A 15452-nucleotide genomic window follows, 5' to 3' on the forward strand; every position below is an offset into this window, starting at 1 on the left:
AAATATGGCGACCTATGCTAATTGTGCAAATTGCCCAACATGCAAGTAAGCATGTGCTGGGGACCCGTACTTGACATTTCTAACATAACTCTTTTGTGGTACTAAATATTTCCAGATTCACAGTGCTGGCAACTAGACTAAGTGTGGAGGTGCAGCAGATCTAGATGACCTGGCAGCAGCTGTGGGGGGTGGGGGTGCACAGCAGACCCTCCTTGGGGCCCCGGTGGATGTTAACGGACAGAGTCTTGTCGCTCAGAGGCCTCTGCAGCACGCGGTTCTTCATGTTCCTGTGGTTCTCCCTGGCCAGGTCCAGCTCCCCCAGCCTCAGAGTGCCCGAGTGGGGGCCGTCCAGCAGAGGGTCCCCCAGCGGGTCCCCCAGCGCGGGCTGCTGGTGGTACAGGTTTCCCCCTGGGCGAGGGGGCCGCCCAGGAGCGAGACTTTATCAAGGCTGCCGGTGGAGCCGCCCATGCACATCCTCCACATTGGGCGGTCCTGTGTGTCCCCAGCAACAACAACACCCCCGCCTTCCCCGCCCCCCCCTCCTCCCCCCGTCAGGTTGTGGAACTGAGAGCTCAGACACAGGCTCATCAGCTTCAAGCTCTCCACCAGACCGCTGGCTGCTTTGGCCTTGCCTTGACCCGACAGGGACCCAGGACTGGCGCAGTTTGAGGGACTGGACTCCCGGTTCTCCCCACCCTCTTTGCTCTCCTCCCTCTCGCCCCCGTCTCCATCTACACACGTCGTATCCAGTTTATGGTGACTCTCTGTCTCGTCGTCACTAGTCTCTGCGCTGGGGGTGAAAACAGCGACCGGTGCTCTTAGTGTTACCGTTTTCGGCGATGATATGAGCGTGCTCGGGGACGGTGGTCTAGGGTTCAGATTGAGGCTGAGGCTGGGTTTGGGCGGACCGAATCCATGCAGCTCCCTCCTCTCCTGCTGCTCTTCCTCCTCCTCATGGATCTGGTTGAGAACAGGGCACTCATTCGGGAGGTCGCCGATTACCAGAAGAAGACGAGGGAGCTTTAGCACGAAGAACCACCTGAGGCAGGTAGGGAAGAAGGTTTGTTCGTCCTCTTCCTCGTCCTCCTCCACGCTGAAAGACTGGGACTGCGAGTTTTGCCAGGTCCCACTGAGGTCAAAGAGCCCCAGCCTAAGGGGGTTGATGTGGGCTTCACCGGAGGCCTCGGCCCCCTCTCCTGGGTCTGGCTGAATGCTGGCCGCTGGCCGAGGTCCAGCAGAGCTGTTTTGGGCCGGGGGCCTCTGTGGAGGCTCTCAGCGCTGCGGGCAGGGGACTGTGGCCCCCCGGGGAGAGAGATAGTTGGACCCCCCCAAGCCATCGCTGACATCCTGGATGTGAACATCCACTCTGGTGGGCCAGGACTGCCTGTGGATTAGGTTGAACACACAGAAAACAAGGTTTAGTAAGTTAAACTGAAAAAACATGTTTATATTTGAGTCGTTAATAAATGCTGACAGAAAAAACACCAAGGAATATTTGGAAATGATGTGTACATTTTCTAGATTTCTAGATTAGTTCCTTAGCTATCTGGTTAGCTTTAATCCTGCAGGCCATTTTGTTTCTATGAATAACAATAACAAGATGTCTAGCTTATAACCCTAAAGAGCTAACCTATTTTTATAAAAATTCTTCTTCAAACCTTATTAATAAGGACAGTAGGAGCTGTTTCTCCTTTTATTTCAAGATATTTGTTGGGTAGTACATGCTGATCTAATCTCAGTCCGTTCTCTATTCTCGGCTGAATGAAAAGGCTTTGTCTGTCCATCTGCTGTCAAACTGACAGTACACGAACAATGCAAAGGCAACACTCTGTCCATCTGAAGATGTGTGTGTGTGTTGTGTGTGGGTGTGTGTGTGGTGTGTGTGTGTGTGTGTGTGTGTGTGTGTGTGTGTGTGTGTGTGTTGTGTGGTGGTGTGTGTGTGTGTGTACCTGAACTGGGCCTTGCTGGGGCTGGGGGAGCGTGGTCTGGTTATGCTGCTCCTTCTCCTGCTTGTCCCTCAGCATCTTCTCAGCCAGCAGGAAGTAGGTAGCTGTGATGTGGTTGTATTGATTCGACTCCAGAGCCCTGAGAAGGTAAATGAAATGGAGAGGGGAAATCAATTTGAGAAAACACACCGAGACACACAACATGAACTCTGATCAGCACATAAAACCCTGAATAAAAGGAGTGACGGGGAGAGATTCAAATAGACATATGGCAACATCTCAGGAGTGACAGCTGCTTGTTAATGGCAATTATAACTGTCAAAGCACTCAGTATCTCTGTGCACCGTGGCGAGTGTTTGAGATAACACAGGGGAGAATAGCTGCATGATCATCTGTGAGCAGTGTAGGGGGTAAACGCACTACAAAGTTACAGTAATCTGATTACATTTGTGTATAACGCTGTAATGCAATGCGTTACTGTTGGATCAGCAGTAATTACATGACAGTTACTGAGCATGAAATTATGTTGCTACTTTAAGGTCTTCGACTATCTCTCTATCCCTCTGTCTAAAGCCAGTTGAGTAGCACTTGAAATGTTTTAGCTCTCTGAAACCTGATGTACTTATATGATTCTGTTTTCTTCAAGTTTGTATCTTGTTGGTCGAATGCACTTAGTTTAACTTTATGTTGCTCTCAGGTGATGTTACAGAGTAATCCAAAATGAATGAAACGAGTAGTGTAACTAATTACTTTCTAAGGAAGGCATTGTTTATGAGTGTGTGTGAGATAGAGACATACTCGGTGATGGTGTCTCTGTCTGCGATGGCCCCCAGCACCATGCGCTGGATGATGGAGCCGTGCTCCTCCTCCGACAGGCTGCGGTGGGACACCAGAGGCGTGGACAGCTTGGTGGCCGGGGAGGGGTCCACTCCTTGAAGCCACTCGTGGGCCCCGATCTCCTCTAGGGGTCGCTCTCTTCGTGGGTTTCCCTCTGCAGCATACGGGCTATAAGGCTGGAGGAAAACACAGAGGGGGGAACGTTATTATGCAATCAAAAAAACGTCTCGTCAATGAAATGTGTTTCAATACGTACTCATATTACTAAATCTGGCACATTTACATGATTGACTTGAGTGCTCATTTTATTAAAAGCGAACTGTCCCTGAAATTACCATTTTATATGGGAAACATTATGTCCATTATTTGCCATTTGCACAGTAAAAAAGAGTATATTTATTGAAGGATGTATGCAAATCATACAACTACAAGGGCAAGCACATTTTATGTAAATGATATAAAAAATGTGGACTAGTGTAATATCCAAAATCACAGTTAGTGCAATATATGGCATACATTTCACACAAGAGGGCCGTAGTAGAAGATTGAGAAGGTGTTATGGATGATTTACTTTAAGTCTTTGCCACTTGTAAGTCTTGTCTATTTTCGGGAACAATTGTATACTAAAAAGTCAAATTATAGTGTTAATAACAACAAAAACGTGAATAAAAACAATGGAAATGAGAAATTATGGTTATGAAATAAGGTTTTATAAGGGACATTGGATGCTCATTTTGAAGCTTGTTCTTGTATTTTGGTATATAATATGTACTTGTTTCCATGCTTTAATGTTTAAAAAACATATTGTTTTTCTCATACTGTCCGTCTGGAAACTGCACGGCATACCATACCTCTCTGCTCTGCTTCCTGCCTGCCTCTTCATAATTAACTGTCCAAAGGCTAAATGCTGTAAAAAATCTGATAATAGATTTGCAGTGCCTTCTGCCTCCAAGAAGAGGGATGATGCCCTTTTTTTAATAATGTAATTTTGGTTTAAGTGATCAATAACTCTGCTGGCGTGACAAATGGTAAAATGCAGAGATATTTCACAGTGTCAGGAGTCGACCTCTGCGGCTGATATCCAAGAGCCATGTTATCGGTGTTTGTCTTTAAACCCATCAGTCAAACCCTAACCTGGCAGAATCCAGGTTACTCCTGTAAACAAGCTTTCTACGGTTACTGTGTGATTTTGCAGAGCTAACCTTTCTGTCTAAATCTCTCTCACAAAACAGGAAGATGTGCTACTTCCTATGTTATTTCCAGATCAACCAAACAACAAAGGAATCGTGATGTGTGCCAATATTTCAAGTCATGTCCAAAAACATTGTGAGTGTTCTCGAAGCTACAGCCGTTCAAAATGTGTTCTATTTCTCTGCTTTGACGCATCGCTAAACCCTCGCAATGTTAAAAATAGAGGGCCGGTTTTAAAGGGTGCATTAGATACACTTAACGCAGCGCTGCATCTCTGCTGGAGCAGCTGACTGCAGCAGCGAGGGAAGAGCAGGACGAGGAAGAGAACAGAGGCCTCTCTTTCTCTTCACACATCTATAAACATGAAAAATGCAGCACCTGCAGAGTACTCGGTGCTTCTGTGTGCACGTGCGTGGTACTCACTCTTTGCATGCATGGGAGATGTGTGGAGGCACGGTGTATTTGCAGTCCATGATCATGGTGAGCGTCTCGCTGTCGTTAGTCTCCTGGAAGGGGGGCTGACCGCAGACCAGCATGAACAGGATCACCCCCAGACTCCAGATATCTGCAAGGACACGCAGGGAATAATGTATGATCACACCAAAGAGAGTTGTGCACACAGTATTACAACTAAGTGTGGATTTGAAGCAGTGTGTAGAGTAACTAAGTAGATTTACTCAAGTACTGTACCTAAGTAAAATGTTGTGGGACTTGTACTTTCCTTGAGTATTTCCATTTTATGCTACTTTGTACTTCTCCACCACTACAATGGTGTAATTCAACTCCACTACATGTATTTAATACCTTTAGTTACTTCACAGATGTGGATAAATGATGTGAAATCTAATCAAGTGTTAAATCAGACTTTAGTTCCACCTGGAGTAAATTCACAAGCTACCCTGCAGTATACAAAGTCATTCAAACTAGCTGCACCTTTACCAGCTTTGAGAACACTTTCATGATCCATCATTATAAAACATATCAGATATATTATTCTGAAATGGACCTATCTGCAGAATGAGTAATGTTTTGATGCTAATGCTTTTGTACTTTTACTTGAGTAACATTTTGAATGCAGCACTTTTACTTGTAACACAGTATTCCTACACTCTGGTACTTCTACTTTTACTCAAGTACAGGATCTGAGTACTTCTACCAAATTGGATTTTAAGGAAGATGGACTTGGAAACAAACAAAAAATAAGGAAGACAGACCTGAAGCGTGTTCTGCTTACTGACCTAGATAAATAATCTAGACAGATACATTAAATGAAGCATGAATCATATTCGATCAGAGACATTTCTATAAATATGTCGTGGCTTTGGACACATCTGTCTAACCATGGGTGAGTCTCATCCTGCGTGCGAGAGCGAGTGTGTGAATGTGAAAGCATCAGTTCTCCAGGATATGAACTACAGGACAGCATGCACCATGTCCTGCTGCTGGGAACACACACACACACACACACACACACAACACACACACACACACCACACCACACACACACACACACACACACACACACACACACCACACACACACACACACACACACACACACACACACACACACACACACACACACACACCACACACACACACACACACACACTCCCAGGGAAGTGGGTTAACTTGTTCATCCCCTTCATGTAAATGCTCATTTCATGCAGCAGTTCTCTTGGTCTAATGATCCGTTTTTAAAGCAAAACCTTTTCGCTCCGGTGCGTTCGCTGGCTCTCTGGACAGCGCGATGGTCCACTGACACACATTCTGCAGTCACACCGACTCAGGCAGAGAGACCGTGACAAACAGCCTGCAGTCTGTTGAGCCCCGAGGATTACTTTTATTCTTTAATATTACAATGCCGTACTGAAGTTTTTTTGTTAGAATAAGCTCCTCTGCATGAAAGTAACAAGAACCCGGTATTTGTCATTATGTTGAAAACCAATGTTCAGTTATATATAAAATAGTTATAAAGAAAATACTTTATATGTTTATGATAATATAATCTCTGGCTTTTGTTATGATCCTTTTAAACTGTATTTCTAGCCATCATCTGTTATATTATTTTTAATTTATTTGCTTAAGATTTTAAGATGATGTACTGGGTTGAGGATGTTGGGCTTTACGTTAACCCACTGCAATTAAGCAGTTATTCTTCTTTGTGAATATCAGTTCATTTACAATCTCTTCATCATTTTACAGGTTGTGTTTATTTATTTTTTAAACCACTTTTGGGCAGCACAAAAAGCTCTAAATGTAAAATTGGGGTCATGTTTCTGTTCAGCTAGTTGCTAATTTTGTTCGTCTGAGGAGGAAGTGTGTGGATGAATTATCAGGCTTTTTTTTACAACCAGCTGATAGGCTAAGGGGCGAGACATCTCTAAAGGCCCTGACACGATTTCGGCTGTTTTCGTAAATCGGGAGACGAAGCGTGTCCTGTCGCCCAAACTCAATTTGGTGTGTCCCGCACCGTCGACCGTGACACGCCTTATTTGGACTGCCTGTCCCGATGCATGGCCGATTCAACATGTTGAATCGGCCATGCATCGGGTCTGGCAGTCGGACCAAACAATCACTCTGATTGGCTGTTCAGCTAGCGCATGAGAAGCGAAACGGAAGTGAGGGACGTAAACAAACGATTTAAGAAGGCACACAGACTGATATTCATTTTCATCTCATCATGGCGATCTGGAATGACGCAAACGAAGACCTGCTCATCACCTTGATCCAGGAGAGGCCAGCTCTGTACCACATCACAGAGAAAAGGTACTCAAACCGAGTAGTGAAAACCGGACTCTGGCGAGAGATTGAAACGCAACTTGGTTTCTCGGGTAAGATTATCTTTTTCATCAATTGAGCTCTTTAGCAGATATTGTTGGCTTTTTATTGTTTGCCAGCGTACAGTGACGTTAACGTGAAATGTAATTTGTTATTTCAACCTTGTGTTTTGTTGTTATCTTGTTGCTAGCTGTTGCTAGCTGTGCAGTTTGGCACTGCATATAGATATGAATTGGACATGCTAACTAGCCACATCGTTTACATCGTTTATTTGTGTGCTTCAGAGAAAGAGCTGAGGAAGAAGTGGGATTCTCTGCGAACCCAGTACACCCGGTACAGGAGACTTGCCCCTTCGGGTAGTTGTGGAGCACCAAAGACGGGCAGACAGCAGTGGATCATAACCAGGCTGCAGTTTGCACACCCTATTTGTTGTTGTTTATATCACGCAGTCTGTTCTTCTTCTCTGTCTTCCGGTTGTTGCCTATTTTTAATGACGAATACACACTACCGCCGCCTGCTGGTAAGGAGAGTTATTGCCACTCACGCACTGAAGTCTTTGCGGTGTGTTCCCGTGCGACACATGGCCAAGACGCAGGAGAACACCGAGACGCAACAGCCGACGTCGGCGTCGGCGAGTCCTCTGGTGACTGCTTGGTGTGTCAGGGCCTTAACAGTGACGTGCGCAGTGCTGGAATTGGGGCCGGTACTCACCGGTACGCAGTACCGGCACTTCTGGTTCTGACCCATGGAGTACCGGCACTTCTTGCTCAGTACCGGCATGCTGGCGGTACTCCGGTACTCATGCACCGTGCCAGTACTCAACACTCTCCCGCCGTTCTTATTATACATCCATATATATATATACAGCCGCCCGGTACTATGCGTCATGAGGTGCCGACCGGACATTCTCATCGCTCTAACCGCGGGAGTTTCACAGCGGCTGTCAGCTGTTTACTCCTGTCATTCAAACAGAACGTGCTGGAGAGGGGGCGGGGCTTATCTTCTCCATGTAAATACTGTGGTGGAAACGACTATGTCAAAATTAACCTATTTGACCGTGATTTAATAGTAATACACGTTTCAAAATAATAATAATAATGCCGAAGTAACAACATACTGAAAACTGTTAGTAAAACCATGTTTTAATGCTTTACAATTTACATACCTAGATGCACGTGTGTTGTGTTTATGCAGTGCAACTCCCACCCAGTGCGTGGCTATGTAGAGTGATAGAACAGAGCAGGCACGCCCCCGAGAGAAGGAAAGCAAGTCACGTCACAAATTAGCATTTCTAAAATGTTAGCGTGGATTAATAAAAGTGCAAAAAGACAGCGGTTGTCGCCGGAAGAAAACTTCAAATACAGAGAATGCTGTGCCTGTGTTGGAAATTGTGTCTGATGGGGAGCTTTCTTTGGTTGATCCTCCTGCTCCAAGTTCTAGTGCATTAGCATTAGCACTAGCTCCGCCGCCTCCTCCAGAGCCTCTAACGTTAGCTGCTGCTGGCGCAACTGCCACCACCAACACCGGGCAAAGCGATGCACCTGACTGCTGGACAACGGACCAGGTGCAATATTTTTGCAAGACCAATGCATGGCTCCTTCTTAAAGATAAGAAGCTAGGATGTCGGATATGCAGAGATGTCAAATCTTTGGGAATACACACTGGACAAGGACTGAAACTGTCAACTGAATGGGGTGAGTGTGCAGTGTCTCATTTCGGTGTTGACAAGGGCAAACAACAAGCTAGCCTGAGAAAAAAAATCAAAGAACATAAAGAATCACAAGCCCATGTAAAAGCTGCTGACATCCTTACATCTGCTTCACGTGAAACTATTCAACATCAAGTGCAGTCTATGCATACATCTGAATTAGACACCACTATCAGAGTTTTTCGAACGGCATATAAAATTGGCAAACATAGCCGGCCATTCACAGACATGCCAATTTATTTGAATGTACAGAAACTGAATGGGCTGAACGTGGGCAGGGTTTTGCACTCCAATAAAACATGTGGCGAAATCATCGACCACATAGCTCATGAGCTGAAGAAAAAAATGGCAAAAGACATTACAGAAAACCAAAGAAAACTCTGTGTTTTGGTCGATGAATCTACCACTATTAGTGGTAAAACGGTGCTTGTTGTGTGTCTACGCTCAGCATTAGCTGATGCTGAGCCCGAAACGTTTTTTTGGGAGCTGATCGAGTTGGATGGAACAACGGCTGATGACATCACAAAGGCGTTAATGGAGTGTCTTGGAAGAGATTTTTAGGTCAGTGTTTCGTTTCTTTTGCATGTGATGGGGCTTCAGTCATGCTAGGGAAGAGAACAGGCATTGCTACCCAGTTGTGTAGTAAATTCCCAAGCCTGTTTGTGTGGCACTGCTTCAATCATCGTCTAGAGCTGGCAGTTGGGGATGTGGTCAAGGAGGTCTCAGGGCTCAATCATTTCCAGATCTTTTTTGACAAACTCTATTCCTTGTTCCATGCCTCCCCCAAAAATCAGAGGCAGTTAGCGCAGTGTGCGCAAGCAGTCGGACAGCGTCTCCTGGTGATAGGGCGTGTTTTGTCCATCCGCTGGGTGGCTTCAAGTGAAAGGAGCGTCAGAGCAGTCTGGGAAAACTACCGAGTGCTTCATGATCACTTCACAAATGCTGCAAACGACACGAGCAGGGATTCCAGAGACAGAGCAAAGTACAAGGGCCTGGATGATGTGCTCACATCTGCAACGTTTGTCAGCAATCTGGGACTGATGTACGATGCGCTCACAGAGCTCAGCGACCTCTCTCGGCAACTCCAAAAAAGAGAGATGACACTGCCTACAGCAGATAGGCTCTTAACTCGAGAAATACGAGTTTTTGAATCCATGGTCACCATGCCTGGCCCACACATGACTACAGTTCATACAGCTCTAGCTGAGAAGTCCTTCAAGGGTGTTGCCCTGCGTGAGAATGGCAGGCTTGTACAGATTCATGCAGGTCAGTTTTTCCGCAGTATGGTAGAGAATCTGAGACACAGAATGACTTCCACAACCTCCTCTCATGTCAGCACAAGAGAAATCCCATTACATGGCCGGGAGGCCCGGGACAATCAGCTAATCCAGGACATGAAAGTTATCCATCCTGGAAGTTGGCCTGAAGAGGAGTTAGACGTACAGTATGGGGACGTAGAGGTGCTACGTTTGTGCGAAGTGCTGAAAGTGGACAGAAGAGAGACTGTTCAGGGCTTTCGCGAATACAAGGAAACCAGGGCATCCCGTACACCTGCTGCCATGGAGCCTCTACTGAAAGCAGTCCGAACCATCGCTGTCTCCACTAGTGAGTGTGAGCGGGCATTCAGCTGCATGAACGATATCCTTACTGCAAAAAGGAATGCTCTCTCTGTCAGCCGACTGTCCAGCCTGGTTTTCATTAAATGTAATGGACCATCACTAGGACAGTTCAATCCGGAACAGTATGTGAGGTCCTGGCTGGCAAAGGGAAGGAGAAGTGCTGATGAAAGAGCCTGTCCAGCTCCAGCCCCTGATACTGATGTCCCCAAGGCCTTCTGGAGCCTTTTCTAACAATGTGAAGTATATTGCAAAGCAGCTCACCCAGTGAGAAGACTTTTGGCATAATGTGCCGATTTGTACAGATCCTGGAGATAGAAGGACTTCAGACCAACCAGGGAGTTATCTGATCAGCTTGGTGTTCAATGTAACTCTTTACCATGGCTCAGACTTTGTTACTTGCAGTTACAGTTTCTCATTTTAGATTGTGCAAATTTTGCATTTGTTTTTACATGTTCTTTGTTCATGCTCTTTATCATTTTTCTGAGTTGGAAAGTTAGATTGCATCATAGTTTACTTTATACATATTTGTATTCTTCAGTGGTGAAGTATATTGCAAAGCAGCTCAGCCATGTGAGAAGACTTTTGGCACTTTTTCGTTTTTCGTTTTCTGAGTTGGAAAGTTAGATTGCATTCAAAATGTACAGAAATACTTAATTTTGTTAAAGCTTTTTATAAAAAATGCTTCTGACCAGAGCTTTGTTTCCTTGTCATTAATGTTGAACACCACCAGAGGGGCTCTCACCTGAAAGGTCTCTGCTTCATGTGTCTTCAGCAGAAGATCTAGACTTTGATTGCTATATTTTCAGTTAATATTGACCTTACTGAGCTTTAGCCATATCCGCTGCCTATCATAAAAAATGTTAAGTACAGTGAACCTTTCTAAAATATACAGTAGTAAAGAGACAAACCCACCAGCATTATAGTAGCCAAATTCTTGTTTGTGGGCTGTATATATAAAATTGACTTGAAAAAGTTGCTGATTTTAGAGTACTGGCACCTTTTTCATTCCAATTCAAGCACTGGACGTGCGGTGAGGTTCATGGCTGGTGAGGCACTGACTCTTTCAGAGTCAGATTTACAAATATTATATTTTGACCTTAATCAAAATATTCAGTTATTTTCAAAAGCTTTTTTAGTCTGATGCTTCGATTCATTTGAAACAGACCTTTCAACAAAAGGATACCCAACATCTAAATATTGGATTGTTCTTTCTTAGTAAGATCCCATTTTCATTACAATTGGGGTCTTACCTTGACTTGAAGATGAAGTCCATGCTATCCTTCTGGACAACAATCTCCATTACTTTTTTGTAAAAGTCCTCCTTATCTCCCTCTAGTTTGTTGTTTGTTTGTTGTTTCCGTCTCTGCATAGATTAACAGTAGCAACAAGGACCTGTGGGTTCACGTGCGCCCCCTTCAGTGCGGCAGAGGTTATGGCTGCCTCCCCTGGTGCTTTTTTCATTGCCGTTGTATGATGAGACCAGCGAGCCTAAATATCATATACGTGAAATAAGTTATTTAGAGACTATGGATGGCGAGGATAAATGTAATAAAGGGATCTACAAACATTACATTGGTGACATACAGTGAGATGGTGCAGGCATGCGCTTAGGGCCCGCTTTCCAGCCAGTTTCTGTGAGGTGACGCATTCTGAGGTGAGGCAGAGCTCATCTGTGCCTCACCTTACCCCACAGTAACTGGCTTGAGCGCGCTCACAAAATAAGTGCCCGCGTTAAATTAGTGCCCGCGCTCCAGCCAGTTACTGTGGGCTTACGAGAGGCAGAGCTCGTCCCTGCCTCACTCCTCATCGCTACCCGTAGTTGTAGCGGAGCTCGTCAAATTTGTTGATTTTGACTATAAAAAGCGATTGGAATCAAACAGAAATCACACTTACAACACAGATCAGTGGAGACATTTTATTATTATTACTATTTAGTTTTTCTTTAGTTGTTTTTCCGTACATTGGAGTATGACGGGTGAGGCTCTGCCTCCCCTGACTGCACGTCGCTGATCTCTAAGGTGTCGACCAATCACCAGTTTTAGTGCTAATCTTTGAATGTGTCTATTGCTGACGCTACTTTGCACTACACTTTGCTCAGATCACTATTTGATCAAACCAACTGTGTGACTTTTCTCTAAAAGATGTCCTGCTGATTAAGCTTTTCTCTGCATTGCTGCTAAGGCCGAATGTCAGTTCTTCCTCTGAATATTAATACCAACAAAATACTTTTTCTCTGAAGACACAACAACAGAACCTTGAGCAGACCCTTTGCTCATGTCACCTGCATCAGTTTGATATTTTAAAGACTTATTCTGCAGAAGAAATGTGGGTAAACTAAGCGGGTTTATCCTCCCTGACATCGATGATACGTCTTCACATCACTGCAGTTTTCCAGGTTACGCTTGAGATTTCCATCAGGTGGACTAACTGTGCCAGTTGACTGTAAGCGGGGAGTATTTACTGCTCCGAGGCTGTGAGCAGCGTCCTGCTGATGGAGGGAGTCAACGCTGCTGCGGTCGCCACCACCATCGTACCCCTAGCCAAGGTATCCTAGCAACCGTCACCCTGCTCCATCATTACTTGCGTCAGCAGCGGTCCAACGAACTTCCTTCCCGGATAACTTTATTTATAAACCAGATGGCCGACACATCTCTGGATAACACCTTTTTGCTTCACTGGCCATTAGCATCACTCGAGGAAACGACGCCGTCTACTTATTGGCGACAGCTCGGAGTGTAAACATCCCATAATACTGCCCGCGTTGCATTTGGACATCAGTTTCCTTCCTGAGATAACCAAGAAGCACTTGGGACACGGTTCACCCCGAGGTGGAGTTAAGCATCCTGTCCTGCTGATCATTATGAAACATCTTCTTCTACAAAATCTTCCTAATTGTGAATGATTGTTATGCACAGATATGCTCTAAATTATGCATAGGCCCAGGATATGTACTTTGTAATTGCTATTAGGAAAGTGTTTTTTTTATTTCGAAGTGCAGCTGGTGCTTCTTGGAGATTAAGCAAATATCTATATTTAACTTTCCATTAACTGGAGACAAAAGGAGAGAGCCCACCCGTTGCATAACATCAGAAAGAGGCATCTTTTCATAGCACTTATGAGTCCATTATCAGCTCCCAGAAGAGACACACGGCTGCATTGTGATAAACCTGTGATTTCCTTCAAATGTTATGCATAAGAATAAAGTTCACCTGCTTTTGTTGACTTATTTCTCCCACCGTGTGAACTAAGACAATATTATCTTTTTCAATATTAGTTTTGACATTTTAGAGCCCAAACAAGTTATGGGAAAGAAAACAAATTATTGATTGATATAAAAAAATGATAATAAAGATCGTTATGTGCAGCCATGCTGATAATTAAGCATGTAACAGAAGGATTGTGTGCTGTTAAAAGCACTTGACAAGCGCCTTTTCTCAGCTCTTTTTGCAGTTTGCTACCGCTAATTGGCTCCTTCTGTGGGACTGACGGCTGGTGCTAACGTTTAATCCTCTCTATTTTGGATCACTTTTCATCTCAAATTATTGTCAGCGCTTCCTCAAAAGGGCCACAACTCATCGGCTTGAGAGCGGGCCGGGCGGGGACAGCCTCTTTATCTCTGCAACAAACGGGGCCGGCGGCCACATGGCTCGCTTCCAGCACAACTCAGCACCCTGCGACTGTCAGCAGGTACTTAGGCAGCGATGTAATCCCAGGCCGGGTCGCCTCAAAGCCCCCAAAGTCAGGACTTCTGGCCTCCGTTCAGCCTGTTCCATTTAAACCTGCACCGCTGATAGAATCGCATAATATTACATCCTGGCTGGGTGGGTAATCCCCGCAATCAAAACATCATCAACTCAGCTGAATGAACAAAAGGCAGTATGAACACACACAAAAACACACACACACACACACATCTGATTTATCATCTGGGTCAAGTGCTCAGACAACCTATTACAGAACAGCTGACCGCACATATCCAGCTACTCACATCCAAAAACACCACTGGTGGAAGAAGTACTCACTTAAGTAAAAGTAGCAATACTTCATTGTAAAAATACTCTGTTACAAGTAAAAGTCCTGCACTCAAAATTGTGAAAGTACAAATGTATTGGCATCAAAATATATACTTCAAGCACAAAATGTAAAAGCACTATTTTTACATATTATTATTAATGCATTAATGTTGTTGTTGCACTTGTTATAGGTGGCGATTATATCAATGACTTGACATACTGCTGGGTAGCTTAACCTAATAATACATAATGATTTACTAGTTGATTTATATTCTGTTTTATAAATCCATGCCTGCCAAGTAGCTATTAACTACATTTGTAAAATGAATGTAGTGGAGTAAAAACTAAAAATATACTTCCAAAATATAATAAAGTATAAAGTAGCATTATGTGAAAATACTCAAATGAAGTACAAGTACCTCAAAATTGTACTTAAGTACAATACTTGAGTAAATGTACATAGCTACATTCCGCCACTGAAACACACACACTATTATAATAACTATTACTGCACTTCCAATATTTGGGAGCAGCATATCTGCAGACAGAAGAACATTTCCACTGCGAATCCACACGGTCAGAAAAATAGAAAGTGTTTGTGACGCAGTGGCTTCTGGGTAGACACACAGAGGTAATTCTGATGCATTTTCTCACTCGTTTCCTGTAGTTTCTCTCTCTGTCTTTCTGAAGCTTCTCCCTCCCCCGAATCTTCACACCTTTGTTTCATTTCTTTTCCATTACATTTTGATTGAATATCTAAGCTGTGGCTCAGTGTGGATTGGTACCACTATCGATGGGAGAGACAGAGGGCTGCTGGTGAGGCTGCTTCAGAGTGCTGAGGAAACCAATTTCGCCCTTATCTGATTTCAGATTTTGTTATTCACAGAAAGGCCATGACTGTCAATGAAGGTAAACCACAGACACAAAATAAACTGCAGGTGTAGGGCGGTAGTTCTGTGGGTTCAATTATCGTCTTATTTCAAAGCTGCATGGCAGACTAACATAATCTGAACTTTGAGCAGTTCTCCTCCCTCTGATAAAGCTTCGATGCCGTCTGCACGGTCCATCCAAAGTCCTGCAGGCTGTACAGCACGGTCAAAGTGTATTCAGAGCTATGAGTAGATTGTACCGGCAGAGCGAGTGTGTGAATGTGAAAGCATCAGTTCACCAAGATATGAACTACAGGACAGCATGCACCATGTCCTGCTGCTGGGAACACACACACACACACACACACACACACACCCCCCCCCACACACACACACCCCCACACACACACACACACACACTTTTACTAAAAGCAAAAGTAAAAGCTGTATTACATTACATGGTGCAATCAACCATGAGGATACAAAATC

The 15452-nt window shown here is 44.4% G+C and overlaps 1 pseudogene; it reads right to left on the minus strand.

Annotated features, from left to right (window-relative positions):
• The window catches only part of LOC117562971, a 44561-nt pseudogene that overhangs the window by 19397 nt on the left and 9712 nt on the right, over positions 1 to 15452 (minus strand).

Source organism: Gymnodraco acuticeps, unplaced genomic scaffold (assembly GCF_902827175.1).
Source record: "Gymnodraco acuticeps unplaced genomic scaffold, fGymAcu1.1, whole genome shotgun sequence".
In the NCBI taxonomy this organism is placed as follows: Eukaryota; Metazoa; Chordata; class Actinopteri; order Perciformes; family Bathydraconidae; genus Gymnodraco; species Gymnodraco acuticeps.